The sequence below is a fragment of the Vidua macroura genome, chromosome 21, assembly GCF_024509145.1.
Source record: "Vidua macroura isolate BioBank_ID:100142 chromosome 21, ASM2450914v1, whole genome shotgun sequence".
Lineage (NCBI taxonomy): Eukaryota > Metazoa > Chordata > Aves > Passeriformes > Viduidae > Vidua > Vidua macroura.
Window position 1 is genome coordinate 10,001 of NC_071591.1, and position 19,945 is coordinate 29,945.

At 51.1% G+C, this 19,945-nt stretch overlaps 2 long non-coding RNA genes across 2 annotated transcripts in view; both read right to left on the reverse strand.

The window, feature by feature from the left end:
* Positions 1-2,255: 2,255 nt before the first annotated feature.
* LOC128817866 (uncharacterized) overlaps positions 2,256-19,945 on the reverse strand; it is an 88,553-nt gene continuing 70,863 nt past the window's right edge. Inside the window, exons 2-3 of the long non-coding RNA XR_008440319.1 lie at positions 2,596-3,341; positions 2,256-2,320 (exon numbers count right to left, since the gene is read on the reverse strand). This is a non-coding gene — a long non-coding RNA (uncharacterized LOC128817866). The remainder of the gene's footprint in view (positions 2,321-2,595; positions 3,342-19,945) is intronic.
* On the reverse strand, positions 4,943-5,337 carry LOC128817701 (uncharacterized). The gene is made up of 4 exons (XR_008440261.1): positions 5,319-5,337; positions 5,173-5,216; positions 5,051-5,091; positions 4,943-4,968 (listed from the first exon to the last, which is right to left on the reverse strand). It is a non-coding gene; the product is annotated as an uncharacterized LOC128817701 (long non-coding RNA).

Here is a 19,945-nt window from a genome sequence, read left to right on the forward strand (position 1 = left end):
TACAGCTACACTGCAACCCTACACCTACACCGCAATGCTACAGCTACACCGCAACCGTACACCTACACTGCAACCGTACACCTACACTGCAACCCTACACTGCAACTGTAACTGTACAGTGCAACTGTACACTGCAACCCTAACCCTAATATGCAATGCTAAATGCAGCTCCTTAGCCCTACAAGATGGCGGCGCCCGGGTGGTCACGTGACGCGGAGCAAGATGGCGGCGCCCGCGCGGTCACGTGACAGGGAGCAAGATGGCGGCGCCCATAGGGTCATGTGATGCGTAGCAAGATGGCGGCGCCCGTGTGGTCACGTCATGGGGAGCAAGATGGCGGCGCCCATAGGGTCATGTGACGCGGAGCAAGATGGCGGCGCCCGCGCGGCCACGTGATGTGGAGCAAGATGGCGGCGCCTGTGTGGGTAGTGGGTATTGTAGTGTGCCAGGTGGAGCAGTAATTAGGGGTCCTATAGGTGTATATATAAAAAAGAAGAAAAACTATATGTCCGGTGCAGCAGTAGAAAATTTCAGGCTCCCGGGGAGTAAATTTTTTTTAATAATTATTTAAAGTTTGTTTTTTATTTTACTCCCAGGGAGCCTGAAAGTTTCTACTGCTGCTTTTTGAAAGCTAGAAAGGGAAACAAAGTTAGAAATGAAAAGATGGAAAGAAAGAGAAAGAGAGAGAGTTAGGAGAGAAAGAGAGAAAGAGAGTTAAGAGAGAAAGAGAGTTAAGAGAGAAAGAGAGAGTTAGGAGAGAAAGAGAGAAAGAGAGAAAGAGTTAGGAGAGAAAGAGAGAAAGAGAGAGTTAGGCGAGAAAGAGAGAAAGAGAGAGTTAGGAGAGAAAGAGAGTTAGGAGAGAGAGAAAGAAAGTTAGGAGAGAGAGAAAGAAAGTTAGGAGAGAAAGAGAGAGTTAGGAGAGAAAGAGAGAGTTAGGAGAGAAAGAGAGAGTTAGGAGAGAAAGGGAGAAAGAGAGAAAGAGAGTTAGGAGAGAAAGAGAGAGTTAGGAGAGAAAGAGAGAAAGAGTTAGGAGAGAAAGAGAGAAAGAGAGAGGAGAGAAAGAGAGAAAGAGAGAGTTAGGAGAGAAAGAGAGAAAGACTTAGGAGAGAAAGAGAGTTAGGAGAGAGAGAAAGAGAGGAGAGAAAGAGAGAAAGAGAGAGGAAAAGAAATAGGAAAAGAATGGCAGAGAGTAAAAAATGAGAAGGGTTACAGTGAAAAAGAAAGAGGGTGAGAGTGAGAAAGAGGACAAAAGAATAGAGAAAAAAAAGAAGAGAAGCTGGAGAGAAAAAGAAATAAAGAGTAAAAGCATCAACTAGAGAGAAAAATAAATAGTTAGAAATACTGAAATAGACAAACAGAAGAAAAGACATACAGGGAAATAGAGAAGCAGAGAGAGACACTTAGAAACAGTGAGAAACAGAAACAAAGTTAGGGATGGACAGAAATGACGAGACAAAGAAAACTAAGAGAAGAAGCAAAGGAAGAAATACAGTGGGGAAAAAAAAATGACTAAACCACACCAAAAAAACACAGGAGCCAAAGGGGGAGGGGGAGGGAGCGGGGGGCATCATTATTAGGGTTGATTCAACTTTATTGAATGAATTCTTTTATTTACACTCCAGCAAAACACATGGAAACGATGTATACAAATGGGAGCGTAGATACAATCCGTACGCTGACCGGTAGAAATCCCGCTTACGTACTGAGCCGTATGTGGAAATGCGGCGCCAAATGCAAACACGGAACGATACGGGGCGATAGAAACCTAACGCATATTAACACAATATAACCTTTTTTCTATTTACATTACATTTTGTTTGATTGTTAGAGGAAAGACCAAAACAAAAATAGCACACAGAAACCAACAGTCATCCACCGTGACCGCCTCCTTCACGTTGCACGCAAACTCACCGTCGCTCTTGTTGCAACCGCTCCGTTAAGCCCCGGCAATCGTTGTTCCTCGGGAACGTGGTTCCCGGGAGCCTCCGAAAAAATCCTCCTGCCTGACGAAAACCCCGGTCCCGGGACGGTCCGCCTCCGAACTTTGGCGATGAACTTCGCCTCGCGGACCGACCGGGACCGAGGAAAAAAAAACCCAGCCGGGGGGAAAAAAAAAAAACCCCCCGGCTGGGGATTTTTTATTCTAAATTTAAAAATGAGCTGAAAAACCTGAAAGGCAAAGGCCATACGCACAAGGTTAGAACCGGTCCACACGCACACACACGCAAACACACACGCACGGAGCCCTCCTTCAGCTTACCCACAAACCCACCCTCGCTCTCGTCTCAACCGCTCCCCTAACCCCCGGCCGTCGACACGCCTGCACGACGCTCCTCGGGAACGTGGTTCCCGGGAGCCTCCGAAAAAATCCTCCTGCCTGACGAAAACCCCGGTCCCGGGACGGTCCGCCTCCCAACTTTGGCGATGAACGTCGCCTCGCGGACCGGCCGGGACCGAGGAAAAAAAAAACCCAGCCGGGGGGAAAAAAAAAAAACCCCCCGGCTGGGGATTTTTTATTCTAAATTTAAAAATGAGCTGAAAAACCTGAAAGGCAAAGGCCATACGCACAAGGTTAGAACCGGTCCACACGCACACACACACAAACACACACGCACGGAGCCCTCCTTCAGCTTACCCACAAACCCACCCTCGCTCTCGTCTCAACCGCTCCCCTAACCCCCGGCCGTCGACACGCCTGCACGACGCTCCTCGGGAACGTGGTTCCCGGGAGCCTCCGAAAAAATCCTCCTGCCTGACGAAAACCCCGGTCCCGGGACGGTCCGCCTCCCAACTTTGGCGATGAACGTCGCCTCGCGGACCGGCCAGGACCGAGGAAAAAAAAACCCAGCCGGGGGGAAAAAAAAAAAACCCCCCGGCTGGGGATTTTTTATTCTAAATTTAAAAATGAGCTGAAAAACCTGAAAGGCAAAGGCCATACGCACAAGGTTAGAACCGGTCGACACGCACACAAACACACGCACACGGAGCCCTCCTTCAGCTTACCCACAAACCCACCCTCGCTCTCGTCTCAACCGCTCCCCTAACCCCCGGCCGTCGACACGCCTGCACGACGCTCCTCGGGAACGTGGTTCCCGGGAGCCTCCGAAAAAATCCTCCTGCCTGACGAAAACCCCGGTCCCGGGACGGTCCGCCTCCCAACTTTGGCGATGAACGTCGCCTCGCGGACCGGCCGGGACCGAGGAAAAAAAAAACCCAGCCGGGGGGAAAAAAAAAAAACCCCCGGCTGGGGATTTTTTATTCTAAATTTAAAAATGAGCTGAAAAACCTGAAAGGCAAAGGCCATACGCACAAGGTTAGAACCGGTCAACACACACTCACACCTGCGGACACAAGCTCTCACAGACAGACACGGACAATCACGCTCTCTCGCACGCTCTTCCGCTTACACGCTGACCGCGACCCTTACTTGAAACGCTACGTTGACGCTTCGACGCGTCTTCTGACCGCGGCTCTTCGATGTCCGGCGGTAGATTCCGGGATAACGTGTAGGGATCCGGGGACCTGCGAGACGACAGAGACGACGGGAGGCGGTCGACGAGTGACTATCTGACGGCTAGGAGCTGTTCCCGCTCCGGGCCCATAAATTTTGTACCCAAAACCCCCATAGAAGACAGATGAACTGTAAAGTTTTATAACTGCTCTACCTAACCGTGACTACGTGCCTGGGCAGGGCAGCTCCGATCGTAAGTGGCGCGACAGAGGCGTGTACAACATAAGCCAAGGTAGGTACATACAATATATGCACAATATAAGCCAACGTAGGTACATACAATATAAGTGCATACAATATAAACCGACATAGGTACATACGACATAAGTACATACAATATAAGCACATACAGTATAAGCCAACATAGGTAGGTACAACCTAAGCACGTACAATATAAGCCGACATAGATACAATATAAGTGAGGACTTGACGTAACTCTCCGGAAGATTAATTGTTGAGCCCTATAGCCTTTGAGAAGGCGCAAGCTACGGAACTACTGCGGTCAGGTGATGAGGGTCTAATATGCTCCCTCTAGAAGTCCAAGAGAATGGCACGGGAAGAGAAGGCGCTACCAAAGGTGAGAAGGAAGATGGATGAGAACGTCTCCTGTACTTCTTCCCGTCTCAAAAAGTAAAAATGTAACGATGCCGGAATAAGTGATATCCAGGAAGGTACACGAGTAAAATATGGCCGATACGGCAGAGAACAATGCCGATAAAGCCTCGAGATGTAACAAAGGCCTATGACGCAGAAATCAATGGACATAGACGACATAACACAGACACGGACGACATAACACGGACACGGACGACATAACACGGACACGGACGACATAACACAGACACGAGTGGAAACTGCCTGGCAGTTCCACCTTATGGACCCAAGATTGCTAGTCCAAGATGAGTCATAGGCCGATGATGCCAAAGGAAAGAAAGCCCTAGGGCAATAGCATGTGATGATAAAATTTAACTCCTTTCAAGATGTTAGTGCCAAAGGACTTAAGAGGAAGCCTAAGAAGCTCAGTAGGCCTAGACGAGAAAGCGATGACTACGGCGTGACCGTGGCTAGAGCTCCGGACGTGAAGGCGGGCTCCTCGGGTGAAAAGATCCACGACGACATCGAGAGTCGAAGAAGGCCGCCGACGCAAACCTCGCGAGGACGCAAAGATGGATCGGAACTGCCCTGCCTGGCGAAGACTGGTGAGGCTGAGGAGAAACCCTCTCCCTCTGCTTCCGAGGGGCCCGTCCCACTATGGGCCTCTCCTCTAAGCTAACATCTAATTGTCTCTTGTGATAGTAAAGGTTTTTCCCCTTCTCCCACCTACTGGCCCCGACACTTAGCTTTTGCAAGACGACCGGACAAAATCCATTGTCAGCCGGACGTGGACGGCGACATGTTCTCTACATCCGCTTCGGTGCTGCCGTTCCAAACTTCAGCTATGCGCCTCCTCACGGTACCTAAGACAAAACAGAAAATGCAACTGGTGCCCTGCAAAAGAGGAATCCCCGGAACTCTGACGCACCCGCTGCCCCGGCTCACCTGAAATCTTGATGCGACTCAACAGGCTGCCAGGAGGATACCTACAAAAGGAAAAGGTACAGGCTTAGCGTGCTGCCGCATAACGGTCACCTATGAGTCACCCTGCCTAAATGCCGACTCACCCGCTTGACTCTGTTCCTTCACACGCCTAGGGCAGCAATGACACCTGCAAAGAAACAAAGCAAAAAAAACCACACTGAGATACTGAGAAAAGACCACCACCCTGACCCGACAAGTACGCCCACCTACACCTTAAGCTTGCACCCACCTGGCCTCAGACATCTGGGATCAGAGACATATCGCAAGAGGACTGCCTAAAATAAAAAAAAAAAAAAAAAAAAAAAAAAAGGGGATGCTTAGACTTTTAACAGAAACTGAGACCTGTGTGAGAACAACTGCTTCTGTCCACTGCTCACCTGGCACACTTGGCCTTGGCTGCAGCTATCTGCCTGGACTTCCTAATAATAGACAAAGAACAGTGCTGTAACATAGTCACCATTTATGCTTCCCCTGCAAATACAAACAGCGACTGACCTTCTCAGGGAAAACCCCCTGACCCAGGAGGGGCGCTCTGCCACAGATCTTAAATGTCTGCATCTGAAAGAAAGTTAGGAGAAAATTCAAACAACTGTAGGATAACTTAACAGGTCCAAGCATCCTGTGTGAATCTAGGAATACCGTCTAGAATACAACTACATCCCCCATTCCAAATTGCAGGTCTCCAGGACTTGTGCAATTACACCAGGCTATGCAGCAGGACAGAGCAGCTCCGGGACAAATATGTGCAGACACCCGTGACACAGGACAGGACATGACAAACGAGGGGACGCCACGAGGAGAAAAATCTCTTGGCGAGAAAAATGCCCGTGAGGACAGAGAGATTGCGGAACGAGATGACCTAGGTGAGACGGATGGCTCGGAGCCGATGAGGCTCAAAGAACCCTGCAGGAAGAAGATGCTAAGAAAACTATGTCTTCCGAGAACTGCACAAGCGGATGCCTGAAAAGCCTATGGTAAGAATGAGCTACCTAGCTTGGCGTTCTCACAAGTCCTAAGCCGCTATAATGGATCGTTGGGGTGTGCGGCTGTCGCTACCGCTCAGAACGAGACCTTAAAAGACATCCGACCGGATGCTTCTAAAGACAGATACCACTGCGATGCCTGTCGGGACTCCCGAGTCAAAAGGCCTGTGGCGTTGGGGCCGGGCCGAGGAACGCAAAGATCACAGATGCCAAGATGACCCTCAGACAGCTAAGGTAAAAAAAGACAAGTGACGTGACAGACCCAAACAACACAGAATGCACAAGAGACAAGTGACACGACCCACACCGGAACTGCTCTGCCCTGCGCACCTCAGCACTGAGATCAAAAGAGACACTTTCCCTTTAGGTGGCCTAAGGAGACGCTTCTTAGACATCCTCATCTCCAAAGCAGACTCCAAAATCCCTTCCAGGCAGTCTCAAGCCAGCACCCCGCTTCCCTCCCCTCAGTGGGTCATAGCCCTCGACTTATCTTGCACACTTCTGGGCGTGCAAATCCCTGTCGAGTGCAAAAGAAGGCCACCTCCCCGTCTGGGAAGTTCCAGCTGTCACCAGGCTCTTATCTCTTCGTCTGCCGAGACAAAGAAAAGGAAACATCAGTGCACAATCTTAACAGCACATGGGCCAAAACCTGACAATTCTGCTACTCACCTTCTCCTAAGAGGGCCCTGGCGTTCGGGCCGCACGCTTCGGCCGTGCTCCGAGGCCGACGCTGCCGTCACGAGGTACGCCTAGGTTAAGTGGAGACAAGGTGACTGGGCACGGCTGAAACTGGAGTGGACCCCCGCTCCTCCTCCCTACCTCCCCGACTCACCGCAGCTCCTCGGCCGTTCCCGTGAGCTACCCAGACGGGACCTTGAAATACAAGATGTGTGGGCTTCATCACGGGGTCCCGTCATACTTCCGGAGGGCTCACGAGTGCAGGAAACCCGGTCCGTCCGCCACCTGATGACATGGGCTTAGCGTACGCCGAGTGGATGGCCTAAAGCACGCAAATGAGAACGGATGGTTAGAGGTGCACCAGAAATTGAGACCTGTGTGAGAACAACTGCTTCTGTCCACTGCTCACCTGGCACACTTGGCCTTGGCTGCAGCTATCTGCCTGGACTTCCTAATAATAGACAAAGAACAGTGCTGTAACATAGTCACTATGTATGCTTCCCCTGCAAACACAAACAGTGACTGACCTTCTCAGGGAAAACCCCCTGACCCAGGAGGGGCGCTCTGCCACAGATCTTAAATGTCTGCATCTGAAAGAAAGTTAGGAGAAAATTCAAACAACTGTAGGATAACTTAACAGGTCCAAGCATCCTGTGTGAATCTAGGAATACCGTCTAGAATACAACTACATCCCCCATTCCAAATTGCAGGTCTCCAGGACTTGTGCAATTACACCAGGCTATGCAGCAGGACAGAGCAGCTCCGGGACAAATATGTGCAGACACCCGTGACACAGGACAGGACATGACAAACGAGGGGACGCCACGAGGAGAAAAATCTCTTGGCGAGAAAAATGCCCGTGAGGACAGAGAGATTGCGGAACGAGATGACCTAGGTGAGACGGATGGCTCGGAGCCGATGAGGCTCAAAGAACCCTGCAGGAAGAAGATGCTAAGAAAACTATGTCTTCCGAGAACTGCACAAGCGGATGCCTGAAAAGCCTATGGTAAGAATGAGCTACCTAGCTTGGCGTTCTCACAAGTCCTAAGCCGCTATAATGGATCGTTGGGGTGTGCGGCTGTCGCTACCGCTCAGAACGAGACCTTAAAAGACATCCGACCGGATGCTTCTAAAGACAGATACCACTGCGATGCCTGTCGGGACTCCCGAGTCAAAAGGCCTGTGGCATTGGGGCCGGGCCGAGGAACGCAAAGATCACAGATGCCAAGATGACCCTCAGACAGCTAAGGTAAAAAAAGACAAGTGACGTGACAGACCCAAACAACACAGAATGCACAAGAGACAAGTGACACGACCCACACCGGAACTGCTCTGCCCTGCGCACCTCAGCACTGAGATCAAAAGAGACACTCTCCCTTTAGGTGGCCTAAGGAGACGCTTCTTAGACATCCCCATCTCCAAAGCAGACTCCAAAATCCCTTCCAGGCAGTCTCAAGCCAGCACCCCGCTTCCCTCCCCTCAGTGGGTCATAGCCCTCGACTTATCTTGCACACTTCTGGGCGTGCAAATCCCTGTCGAGTGCAAAAGAAGGCCACCTCCCCGTCTGGGAAGTTCCAGCTGTCACCAGGCTCTTATCTCTTCGTCTGCCGAGACAAAGAAAAGGAAACATCAGTGCACAATCTTAACAGCACATGGGCCAAAACCTGACAATTCTGCTACTCACCTTCTCCTAAGAGGGCCCTGGCGTTCGGGCCGCACGCTTCGGCCGTGCTCCGAGGCCGACGCTGCCGTCACGAGGTACGCCTAGGTTAAGTGGAGACAAGGTGACTGGGCACGGCTGAAACTGGAGTGGACCCCCGCTCCTCCTCCCTACCTCCCCGACTCACCGCAGCTCCTCGGCCGTTCCCGTGAGCTACCCAGACGGGACCTTGAAATACAAGATGTGTGGGCTTCATCACGGGGTCCCGTCATACTTCCGGAGGGCTCACGAGTGCAGGAAACCCGGTCCGTCCGCCACCTGATGACATGGGCTTAGCGTACGCCGAGTGGATGGCCTAAAGCACGCAAATGAGAACGGATGGTTAGAGGTGCACCAGAAATTGAGACCTGTGTGAGAACAACTGCTTCTGTCCACTGCTCACCTGGCACACTTGGCCTTGGCTGCAGCTATCTGCCTGGACTTCCTAATAATAGACAAAGAACAGTGCTGTAACATAGTCACCATTTATGCTTCCCCTGCAAATACAAACAGCGACTGACCTTCTCAGGGAAAACCCCCTGACCCAGGAGGGGCGCTCTGCCACAGATCTTAAATGTCTGCATCTGAAAGAAAGTTAGGAGAAAATTCAAACAACTGTAGGATAACTTAACAGGTCCAAGCATCCTGTGTGAATCTAGGAATACCATCTAGAATACAACTACATCCCCCATTCCAAATTGCAGGTCTCCAGGACTTGTGCAATTACACCAGGCTATGCAGCAGGACAGAGCAGCTCCGGGACAAATATGTGCAGACACCCGTGACACAGGACAGGACATGACAAACGAGGGGACGCCACGAGGAGAAAAATCTCTTGGCGAGAAAAATGCCCGTGAGGACAGAGAGATTGCGGAACGAGATGACCTAGGTGAGACGGATGGCTCGGAGCCGATGAGGCTCAAAGAACCCTGCAGGAAGAAGATGCTAAGAAAACTATGTCTTCCGAGAACTGCACAAGCGGATGCCTGAAAAGCCTATGGTAAGAATGAGCTACCTAGCTTGGCGTTCTCACAAGTCCTAAGCCGCTATAATGGATCGTTGGGGTGTGCGGCTGTCGCTACCGCTCAGAACGAGACCTTAAAAGACATCCGACCGGATGCTTCTAAAGACAGATACCACTGCGATGCCTGTCGGGACTCCCGAGTCAAAAGGCCTGTGGCGTTGGGGCCGGGCCGAGGAACGCAAAGATCACAGATGCCAAGATGACCCTCAGACAGCTAAGGTAAAAAAAGACAAGTGACGTGACAGACCCAAACAACACAGAATGCACAAGAGACAAGTGACACGACCCACACCGGAACTGCTCTGCCCTGCGCACCTCAGCACTGAGATCAAAAGAGACACTCTCCCTTTAGGTGGCCTAAGGAGACGCTTCTTAGACATCCCCATCTCCAAAGCAGACTCCAAAATCCCTTCCAGGCAGTCTCAAGCCAGCACCCCGCTTCCCTCCCCTCAGTGGGTCATAGCCCTCGACTTATCTTGCACACTTCTGGGCGTGCAAATCCCTGTCGAGTGCAAAAGAAGGCCACCTCCCCGTCTGGGAAGTTCCAGCTGTCACCAGGCTCTTATCTCTTTGTCTGCCGAGACAAAGAAAAGGAAACATCAGTGCACAATCTTAACAGCACATGGGCCAAAACCTGACAATTCTGCTACTCACCTTCTCCTAAGAGGGCCCTGGCGTTCGGGCCGCACGCTTCGGCCGTGCTCCGAGGCCGACGCTGCCGTCACGAGGTACGCCTAGGTTAAGTGGAGACAAGGTGACTGGGCACGGCTGAAACTGGAGTGGACCCCCGCTCCTCCTCCCTACCTCCCCGACTCACCGCAGCTCCTCGGCCGTTCCCGTGAGCTACCCAGACGGGACCTTGAAATACAAGATGTGTGGGCTTCATCACGGGGTCCCGTCATACTTCCGGAGGGCTCACGAGTGCAGGAAACCCGGTCCGTCCGCCACCTGATGACATGGGCTTAGCGTACGCCGAGTGGATGGCCTAAAGCACGCAAATGAGAACGGATGGTTAGAGGTGCACCAGAAATTGAGACCTGTGTGAGAACAACTGCTTCTGTCCACTGCTCACCTGGCACACTTGGCCTTGGCTGCAGCTATCTGCCTGGACTTCCTAATAATAGACAAAGAACAGTGCTGTAACATAGTCACTATGTATGCTTCCCCTGCAAACACAAACAGTGACTGACCTTCTCCGGGAAAAGCCCTTGATCCGGGATTGGGGGCTCTGCCACAGATTTAATCCACCTGCATCTGAAAGAAAGGTAGGAGTAATGTCAAATGGCTGCAGGATAACTTAATAGCACCAAACATGTCAATCTATAAATACAATCTAGAGCCCAACTGCACCCTGCATTGGAAATTTCAACTCCTGGGACTTGTCCCGTTACAGGCTATGCAGCAGGACAGAGCAGCTCCGGGACAAATATGTGCAGACACCCGTGACACAGGACAGGACACGACAAACGAGGGGACGCGACAGGGAGAGAGAGCTCTCGGTGAGAAGAATGCCGGTGAGCGCCGGGAGAATGCGGAACGAGATGACCTAGGTGAGACTGATGGCTCGGAGCCGATGAGGCTCAGAGAACCCTGCAGGAACAAGATGCTAACAGAATGATTTCTTAAGAGAACCGCAAAGATGAATGTCCAACAATCTTACGGTCCGAAGGTTCTAGCTAGCTTTGCATTCTTATCGGTCCTAATCGGCTATAAGGGATCATTGCGGTGTGTGGCTGTTGACACAGCTCAGAGCAAGACCTTAAAAGACATCTGACTGGATGCTTCTAAAGAGAGATGCAATTCAGATGCCTGTCTGACCTCCAGAATCAAGAGTCCTATTGCACTGGTGCCCGTCCAAGGAATGCAGAGATCGCCGATGCCAAAAATGAGGCCGGGCTTTCCGATAGGGCCCTCAAAGGGCTAAGGTAAAAAAGACACGTGACATGAAATACCCAAACACACAGAATGCACAATAGACAAGTGACACAACACACACCGGAACTGCTCTGCCCTGCGCACCTCAGCGCTGAGATCAAAAGAGACACTTTCCCTTTAGGTGGCCTAAGTGGATACTTCTTGCACATCCCTGCCACCAAAGCTGATTCAAAAAGCCCTCCCAGCGCCTCCCTTTCATCCCCTCTCAAGGTCGTAGCCCTCGACTTATCTCTCGGACGTCCGGGGACGAGAATCCACGTCGCGTGCGAATGGAGGCCGCCTCGCCTGCTGGGAATTTTCTTACAATCACCAGGCTGTAGTCCCTTGCTCAACTACAATTGAGAACACCAGACATCACTGCGTGATCTTAGCTGTACAATGGACAAAACCCAGCAATTCTGCTACTCGCCGTTCTCCTCAGAATGCCCGGCTCCTTGGGCCGCATGCTTTGGCCGTGCTCAGAGGCTGACGCCGTCATTGCAGAGTATGCCTGGGTTAAGAAGAGACAAAGTGACTCGGCATTGCTGAAACCTAAGTGGACCCTGGCTCCCCCTCCCTACCTCGGCGACTCACCGCAACTCCTCGGCCGTTGCCAAAGGCTACCCGGATGGGACTTTGAAATACAAAATTTCAAGGCTTCATCACGGTCCTGAAATACTTCCAGAGGACTCACGAGCACAGGAAACCCGATCCTTCGGCTGGTTGGTGACGGGGGCTTGGCATACTCCGAGTGGATTGCCTAAAGCACACAAACGAGAACGGAGGCTTTAGAGTTGCACCAGAAATTGAGACCTGAGTGAGAACAACTGTTTCTGCAACCGGTCACTGCTCACCTTGACTGCAGAGATCCAGATTTATTGCCTAAAAATAAAGACAGAAAAGAGTACTGTAACACACAGTCACCATTTACACTTCCACTGCAGAGACAAATGGTGACTGACCTGCTCAGGGGAACCCCCTCTCCAGGGACTGGGGGGCTCTGCCACAGATTTAATCCACCTGCATCTGAAAGAGAGTTAGGACAAAAGTCAAATGGTTGCAAGATAACTTAACAGCTGAAAACATCTTATGTCAATCTAGGAATACCATCTAGAGTCCAACTACACCCTGCACTGCAAATTTCAAGTCCCCAGGACTTATCCTATTACACCAGGCTATGCAGCAGGGCAGAACAGCTCTGGGACAAATATGTGCAGACACCCGTGACACAGGACAGGACAAACGAGGGGACGCTAAACACAAATGACACGTTATGATACAAACGGCGTGACACAAGGATGATAAGTTCCTGGCAAGAAGAATAATGGCAAGGAGTGAGAGGATGCCAAAAGAGATGACCGATGCTTTGGCGGCGGTGGATGGAGGAGGCTCTAAGGAGCAGAAGAGCTCCTGGAGAAGACTGGAACAGAGTGACCTGTTAAAAGAACTGTTGGTCACAATGATCAGGATGGCTGTGAGACAATGCTACGTTTAGAATACTTTCCATATCCATACAATCTTGTAAGCCCCAGGATGTTACAGCTCGTGGCTGGAAAGGATGGACGGTGATACAGCCGCGAAGGAGGTCTCAAAAGACCTCCGACTCAATGCTTTGGAGATGCGACTGAGAGAGACGGCCGAGCCCGCCGGTAAAAGAACGAATGATATCGGCATCGTGCCGAGAAGTGCGAGCGTTCGAGAACCCAGAGATGATGGCTGATGCTTGTGTTAAGGCCCTTGAGGGGAAAAGGCAGGGATATCTGATCCAAGGGACCCCAAAGACACACCAGATAACACGGTACACCACAACACGGACCGGAACTGTTCTGCACTGCACACCCTACAGCTGCAATCAAAAGTAGAGCTTCTCCCTTTAGCTGTCCTAAGAGGCCCCTTAGAAGTTATCCCCTTATCCTCTGCTAGTTTTCAAATCTATCCCAGGAATTTCCAATCCACTACTCCCATCTCCAGGCTGTGGCCCCGACTTATCTTTTGGGTGATCGGTGATGTGAATCCAGGTTGGACCTGAAATGAGTCTACCTCGGAGGGCTGTGTGATCGCCTGTTAGCCTCTTAGCTACAATGAAGAACAGCAAAATCAATGCATGAGTTTAGTGTTACATGGGCCAAATCCCAGCAAGTCATCTACTTATCCTCTTCTGAGTGTGTCTGGGTCCTCAAGTCTCCAGCTTCATCCTGAGTCCAAGGCTATGGCTGTTATTATGAGTGGCACCTGGGTTAGAGAGAGGCAAAGTTACATGGCATTTCTGTGAGTGCAGTGGATGAGCTTGTGTGCAGTACGACACATGAATGCCTCTGCTATGCTTGGGAAAAGCCTTGCGGGGGGGTCCTCAAATAGACACCATTTCTCACTCTGCTGCCTTCAAAACCCCCCACAATAACTCCTAACCGGGCACCCTGCTCACTCTCCCTCTCCTAGTCACAATCCTCAACTCATCTGAAGCCTCAATCTCAAACATCATCTTTGACACAGGACAGATACCTTTTCTGACATGATGAATCTGCTGAAAAAATGTTGTACTTGACACAACCTGGAATTGCAGGAAGTTCCTGCAATTCCTTCTAAAAAAAAATAAAAAAAACCAACAAAACAAAATCAAAAATTACAAAAACACCTTACCACCCCTGAATGCACAAACCCAAATCATGAACTTAAATACTCCCTGTATTCAATGTTGTTTTCTTCACAGTCTCTTCAAAGCCTCTGTTGCTTTAGATGCCCAAAAGCACCTGCTGAAAACAACCTGAGATAAGCTGAAAGAGCCTCATCACCAAAATGAGAGGAGAGCTCTTACCCCAGCAGATTCCAGAGAGGGAATGAAGCCCCCTGGTCAAGGCTGGGGTTAATATACCCCTGATTGGGCCCGCCTCTCATTCCCACAATGCCTGGGAAAGGAGAGGGGCAAATCCCACCAGGTATAAAAGCCCTCAGAGCAGCTGTAGCTGTTTGGCTCCTCTGACTTGAATTCAAGGGGAGTAAAGGGCTTGATACAGAAGAAAACTCTCCAGAGAAATAACAGCACTTTCTTTTTTGCTACAACTACTTGGAACAAACGGACAGAAAGCTGGTAAGAAATAAACTTTGCTTATTTGAAAATAAAAAAGCAATAAATATGCTGCCTTTGTTTTTAGGCAGCATAGCTAGATGAGTTGGGTAATTTGCTGTTAACTTATATAATTATTCCTCAGTGACTACTAAGTAGTACTCTACATGTGACTAAGTAGGGTGGAGAAAAATACTAATCATATGAACAGTCTGTCTCCTTGGGACTACTACTTAGGGCTATCTACATTATAAATAAAAATAAGAAAAATAATAATCTCCTGGGCAGCATAAAGATTAAGTACATGCCAGGCTTGCCCTTCTCTGAGATATTTAATCCTAGGGTGCAGAAAGAAGTGCCCTGGAAGGTAGTTTTAAACCCTTAAAATGCTGAAAAAGACAGAGCCTCCTTCAAGTGAAGCCTTTAAAAGGAGGAAATCGGGTAGTTACCTCCACTGAAACTGATACAATGGCAAATGAATGTCTTCTGCCCTTTAATTTAATCCCCGAGAATATTGGGAAAAGAGGGGTTTTCCTCACTTTAAATCTCTCCAGTGATGAAGAAAGAGGGATTTTCCCCTCAATCCAAACCCTTAAGAAGGAGGGACAGCTGGGCTTTCCCCTCAATTTAAGCCTTAGGACAACACAAAGGGTTACCCTTAATTCAAATGCAGTTACCCTTAATTCAAACACATAAAGAACATTGTCAAGGTTTTCCCCTTCTACTTAAACTGGAAAATAATGGAAACTGGGGAATCCCTGTCAATTAACACCCCTAACAGCATAGAAAAGGCAGGGATTCTTTCAATTGAGACCATTAAAATTGCAGGGGAAGTGGATTCCCTTGCAATTTGAACACAAGAATTAATGGAAAAGGAAGCTTTTTCTCTCAATTTAAACCCCTTTTCTCCTACTAACCCCTCTCTTTTCTGGGAGTGCTGTGGAAGGTCTGGGGGTTCTAGGGAGGGACTGACACAATAAAAGGGGAAAGCTGAAAACTCTCCCCTGGAACCCCACATGCTGCCTGGCCTGCTCAGGTGCTGCCCCTTGGCAAGAGGGCTCTTCCCTTGGCATTTTCTCAAAGGGATGCTCTGTGCCCAGGTGGGTCCGGCTGCTCCCCAGTCCCTGCTGGATGTTCCAACCATAGTTCCTGGAGGAACGCTTGGAATAGCCCTGTTAGGCCCTCTGGACTAGCAGCTCCCTGTGCAGGTGTGCCCAGGTAACCCTCTGAAAGCGGCTTGTCACATGGGGGGCATGCAACACTTTGGAGTGGGGGATGAGGTGAAGAAAGGTCCTGTGGGGAGTTCCCTCCCCTACACAGCCCTTTGTCTGACCCTTAAACAACGGGGTGTCAGACTTCCCTTGCCAAGAAAATTGACAGTCTTTCCTCTCTGTGTGCCCCTAGCCAAACAGGAATTGCATCCAAAATTGCAGACAGTGAACAATTTCTCACAGACCACAGATGCCAACACCAAGAACTCTTACTGCCCTTGGAATGAAGCACACCACCAGTGAAAAGTGAGGTAGGGCAGCTTGGGTCTGCAACACATCCTTGTTTATTCGGATTTTTTGCAGGCGGCTGGGCCCTCAGGGCCACAGGCCCCTGGAGAAAAAGACCAGCCCTTTTCCCTGGGAAAGAAAAGTGGCCAGCCCAGGTTCTTAATGTCAGTTTGTAGGGTTCCCTTGGGACTGTCAGGGCAGCAGAGGTTTGAGGTGAGGGCAGCTTGGGTCTGCGACACATCCTCGATCATTTGGATTTTTGGAGGTCTCCAGCCACTCAGGGCCACAGGCCCCTGGAGACAAAGATCAGCCTTTTTCCTGCGGAAGAAAAGTAGCCAGCCCAGGTTCCTGATGTCAGTTTGTAGGGTTCCCTTGGGACTGTCAGGGCAGCACAGGTTTGAGGTGGGGGCAGCTAGGGTCTGCGACACATCCTCGATCGTTTGGATTTTTGGACGTAGCCAGCCACTGAGGGCCACAGGCCCCTGGAGACAAAGATCAGCTTTTTTCCTTTGGACAGAAAAGTGGTCAGCCAGGTTCTTAATGTCAGTTTGTAGGGTTCCCTTGGGACTGTCAGGGCAGCACAGGTTTGAGGTGGGGGCAGCTTGGGTCTGTGACACATCCTCGATCGTTCGGAATTTTGGAGGTGTCTGGGGACACAGGGCCACAGGCCCCTGGAGACAAGGACTGACCCTTTTCCCTGGGAAAGAAAAGTGGCCAGCCCAGGTTCTTAATGTCAGTTTATAGGGTTCCCTTGGGACTGTCAGGGCAGCACAGGTTTGAGGTGGGGGCAGCTTGGGTCTGCGACACATCCTCGATCGTTCGGAATTTTTGAACGTAGCTGGCCACTGAGGTCCACAGGCCCATGGAAACAAAGATCAGCTTTTTTCCTTTGGAAAGAAAAGGGGTCAGCCCAGGTTCTTAATGTCAGTTTGTAGGGTTCCCTTGGAACTGTCAGGGCAGCACAGGTTTGAGGTGGGGGCAGCTTGGGTCTGCAACACATCCACGATCGTTCGGAATTTTGGAGGTGTCTGGGGACACAGGGCCACAGGACCCTGGAGACAAGGACTGACTCTTTTCCCTGGGAAAGAAAAGTGGCCAGCCCAGGTTCTTAATGTCAGTTTGTAGGGTTCCCTTGGGACTGTCAGGGCAGCACAGGTTTGAGGTGGGGGCAGCTTGGGTCTGCGACACATCCTCGATCGTTCGGATTTTTGGACGTAGCTGGCCACAGAGGGCCACAGACCCCTGGAGACAAAGATCAGCCTTTTCCCTGGGAAAGAAACGTGGCCAGGCCAGGTTCTTAATGTCAGTTTGTAGGGTTCCCTTGGGACTGTCAGGGCAGCACAGGTTTGAAGTGGGGGCAGCTTGGGTCTGCAACACATCCTCGATCGTTCGGAATTTTGGAGGTGTCTGGGGACACAGGGCCACAGGCCCCTGGAGACAAGGACCGACCCTTTTCCCTGGGAAAGAAAAGTGGCCAGCCCAGGTTCTTAATGTCAGTTTGTAGGGTTCCCTTGGGACTGTCAGGGCAGCACAGGTTTGAGGTGGGGGCAGCTTGGGTCTGCGACACATCCTCGATCGTTCGGAATTTTTGGACGTAGCTGGCCACTGAGGTCCACAGGCCCATGGAAACAAAGATCAGCTTTTTTCCTTTGGAAAGAAAAGGGGTCAGCCCAGGTTCTTAATGTCAGTTTATAGGGTTCCCTTGGGACTGTCAGGGCAGCACAGGTTTGAGGTGGGGGCAGCTTGGGTCTGCAACACATCCTCGATCGTTCGGAATTTTTGGACGTAGCGAGCCACTCAGGGCCACAGGCCCATGGAAACAAAGATCAGCTTTTTTCCTTTGGAAAGAAAAGTGGTCAGCCCAGGTTCTTAATGTCAGTTTGTAGGGTTCCCTTGGGACTGTCAGGGCAGCACAGGTTTGAGGTGGGGGCAGCTTGGGTCTGCGACACATCCTCGACCGTTCGGATTTTGGGACGCAGCTGGCTACTGAGGGCCACAGGCCCCTGGAGACAAGGACCGGCCCTTTATCCTGGGAAAGAAAAGTGGTCAGCCCAGGTTCTTAATGTCAGTTTGTAGGGTTCCCTTGGGACTGTCAGGGCAGCACAGGTTTGAGGTGGGGGCAGCTTGGGTCTGCAACACATCCACGATCGTTCGGAATTTTGGAGGTGTCTGGGGACACAGGGCCATAGGCCCCTGGAGACAAGGACTGACTCTTTTCCCTGGGAAAGAAAAGTGGCCAGCCCAGGTTCTTAATGTCAGTTTGTAGGGTTCCCTTGGGACTGTCAGGGCAGCGCAGGTTTGAGGTGGGGGCAGCTTGGGTCTGCGACACATCCTCGATCGTTCGGAATTTTGGAGGTGTCTGGGGACACAGGGCCACAGGCCCCTGGAGACAAAGATCAGACTTTTTCCTGCGAAAGAAAAGTGGCCAGCCCAGGTTCTTAATGTCAGTTTGTAGGGGTCCCTTGGGACTGTCAGGGCAGCACAGGTTTGAGGTGGGGGCAGCTTGGGTCTGCGACACATCCTCGATCGTTTGGATTTTTGGAGGTGCCCAGCCACTGAGGGCCACAGACCCCTGGAGAAAAAGATCAGCCTTTTCCCTGGGAAAGAAACGTGGCCAGCCCAGGTTCTTAATGTCAGTTTGTAGGGTTCCCTTGGGACTGTCAGGGCAGCACAGGTTTGAGGTGGGGGCAGCTTGGGTCTGCGACACATCCTCGATCGTTCGGAATTTTTGGATGTAGCTGGCCACTGAGGGTCACAGGCCCCTGGAGGCAAAAATCAGCCTTTTTCCTGGGAAAGAAAAGTGGCCAGCCCAGGTTCTTTATGTCAGTTTGTAGGGGTTCCCTTCCAACTGTCAGGGCAGCACAGGTTTGAAGTGGGGGCAGCTTGGGTCTGCAACACATCCTCGATCGTTCGGAATTTTGGAGGTGTCTGGGGACACAGGGCCACAGGCCCCTGGAGACAAGGACCGACACTTTTCCCTGGGAAAGAAAAGTGGCCAGCCCAGGTTCTTAATGTCAGTTTGTAGGGTTCACTTGGGACTGTCAGGGCAGCACAGGTTTGAGGTGGGGGCAGCTTGGGTCTGCGACACATCCTCGATCGTTCGGCTTTTTGGACGTAGCTGGCCACTGAGGGCCACAGGCCCATGGAAACAAAGATCAGCTTTTTCCCTGGGAAAGAAAAGTGGTCAGACCAGGTTCTTAATGTCAGTTTGTAGGGTTCCCTTGGGACTGTCAGGGCAGCACAGGTTTGAGGTGGGGGCAGCTTGGGTCTGCGACACATCCTCGATCGTTCGGAATTTTTGGACGTAGCTGGCCACTGAGAGCCACAGGCCCCTGGAGACAAGGACCGGCCCTTTTTCCTGGGAAAGAAAAGTGGTCAGCCCAGGTTCTTAATGGCAGTTTGTAGGGTTCCCTTGGGACTGTCAGGGCAGCACAGGTTTGAGGTGGGGGCAGCTTGGGTCTGCAACACATCCTCGATCGTTCGGAATTTTGGAGGTGTCTGGGGACACAGGGCCACAGGCCCCTGGAGACAAGGACTGACCCATTTCCCTGGGAATGAAAAGTGGCCAGCCCAGGTTCTTAATGTCAGTTTGTAGGGTTCCCTTGGGACTGTCAGGGCAGCACAGGTTTGAGGTGGGGGCAGCTTGGGTCTGCGACACATCCTCGATCGTTCGGATTTTTGGACGTAGCTGGCCACTGAGGGCCACAGGCCCCTGGAGACAAAGATCACCCTTTTTCCTGGGAAAGAAAAGTGGTCCGCCCAGTTTCTTAATGTCAGTTTGTAGGGTTCCCTTGGGACTGTCAGGGCAGCACAGGTTTGAGGTGGGGGCAGCTTGGGTCTGCGACACATCCTCGATCGTTTGGATTTTTGGAGGTGTCTGGCCAGTCAGAGCCACAGGCCCCTCCAGACAAAGATCAGCCTTTTTCCTGGGAAAGAAAAATGGTCAGCCCAGGTTCTTAATGTCAGTTTGTAGGGTTCCCTTGGGACTGTCAGGG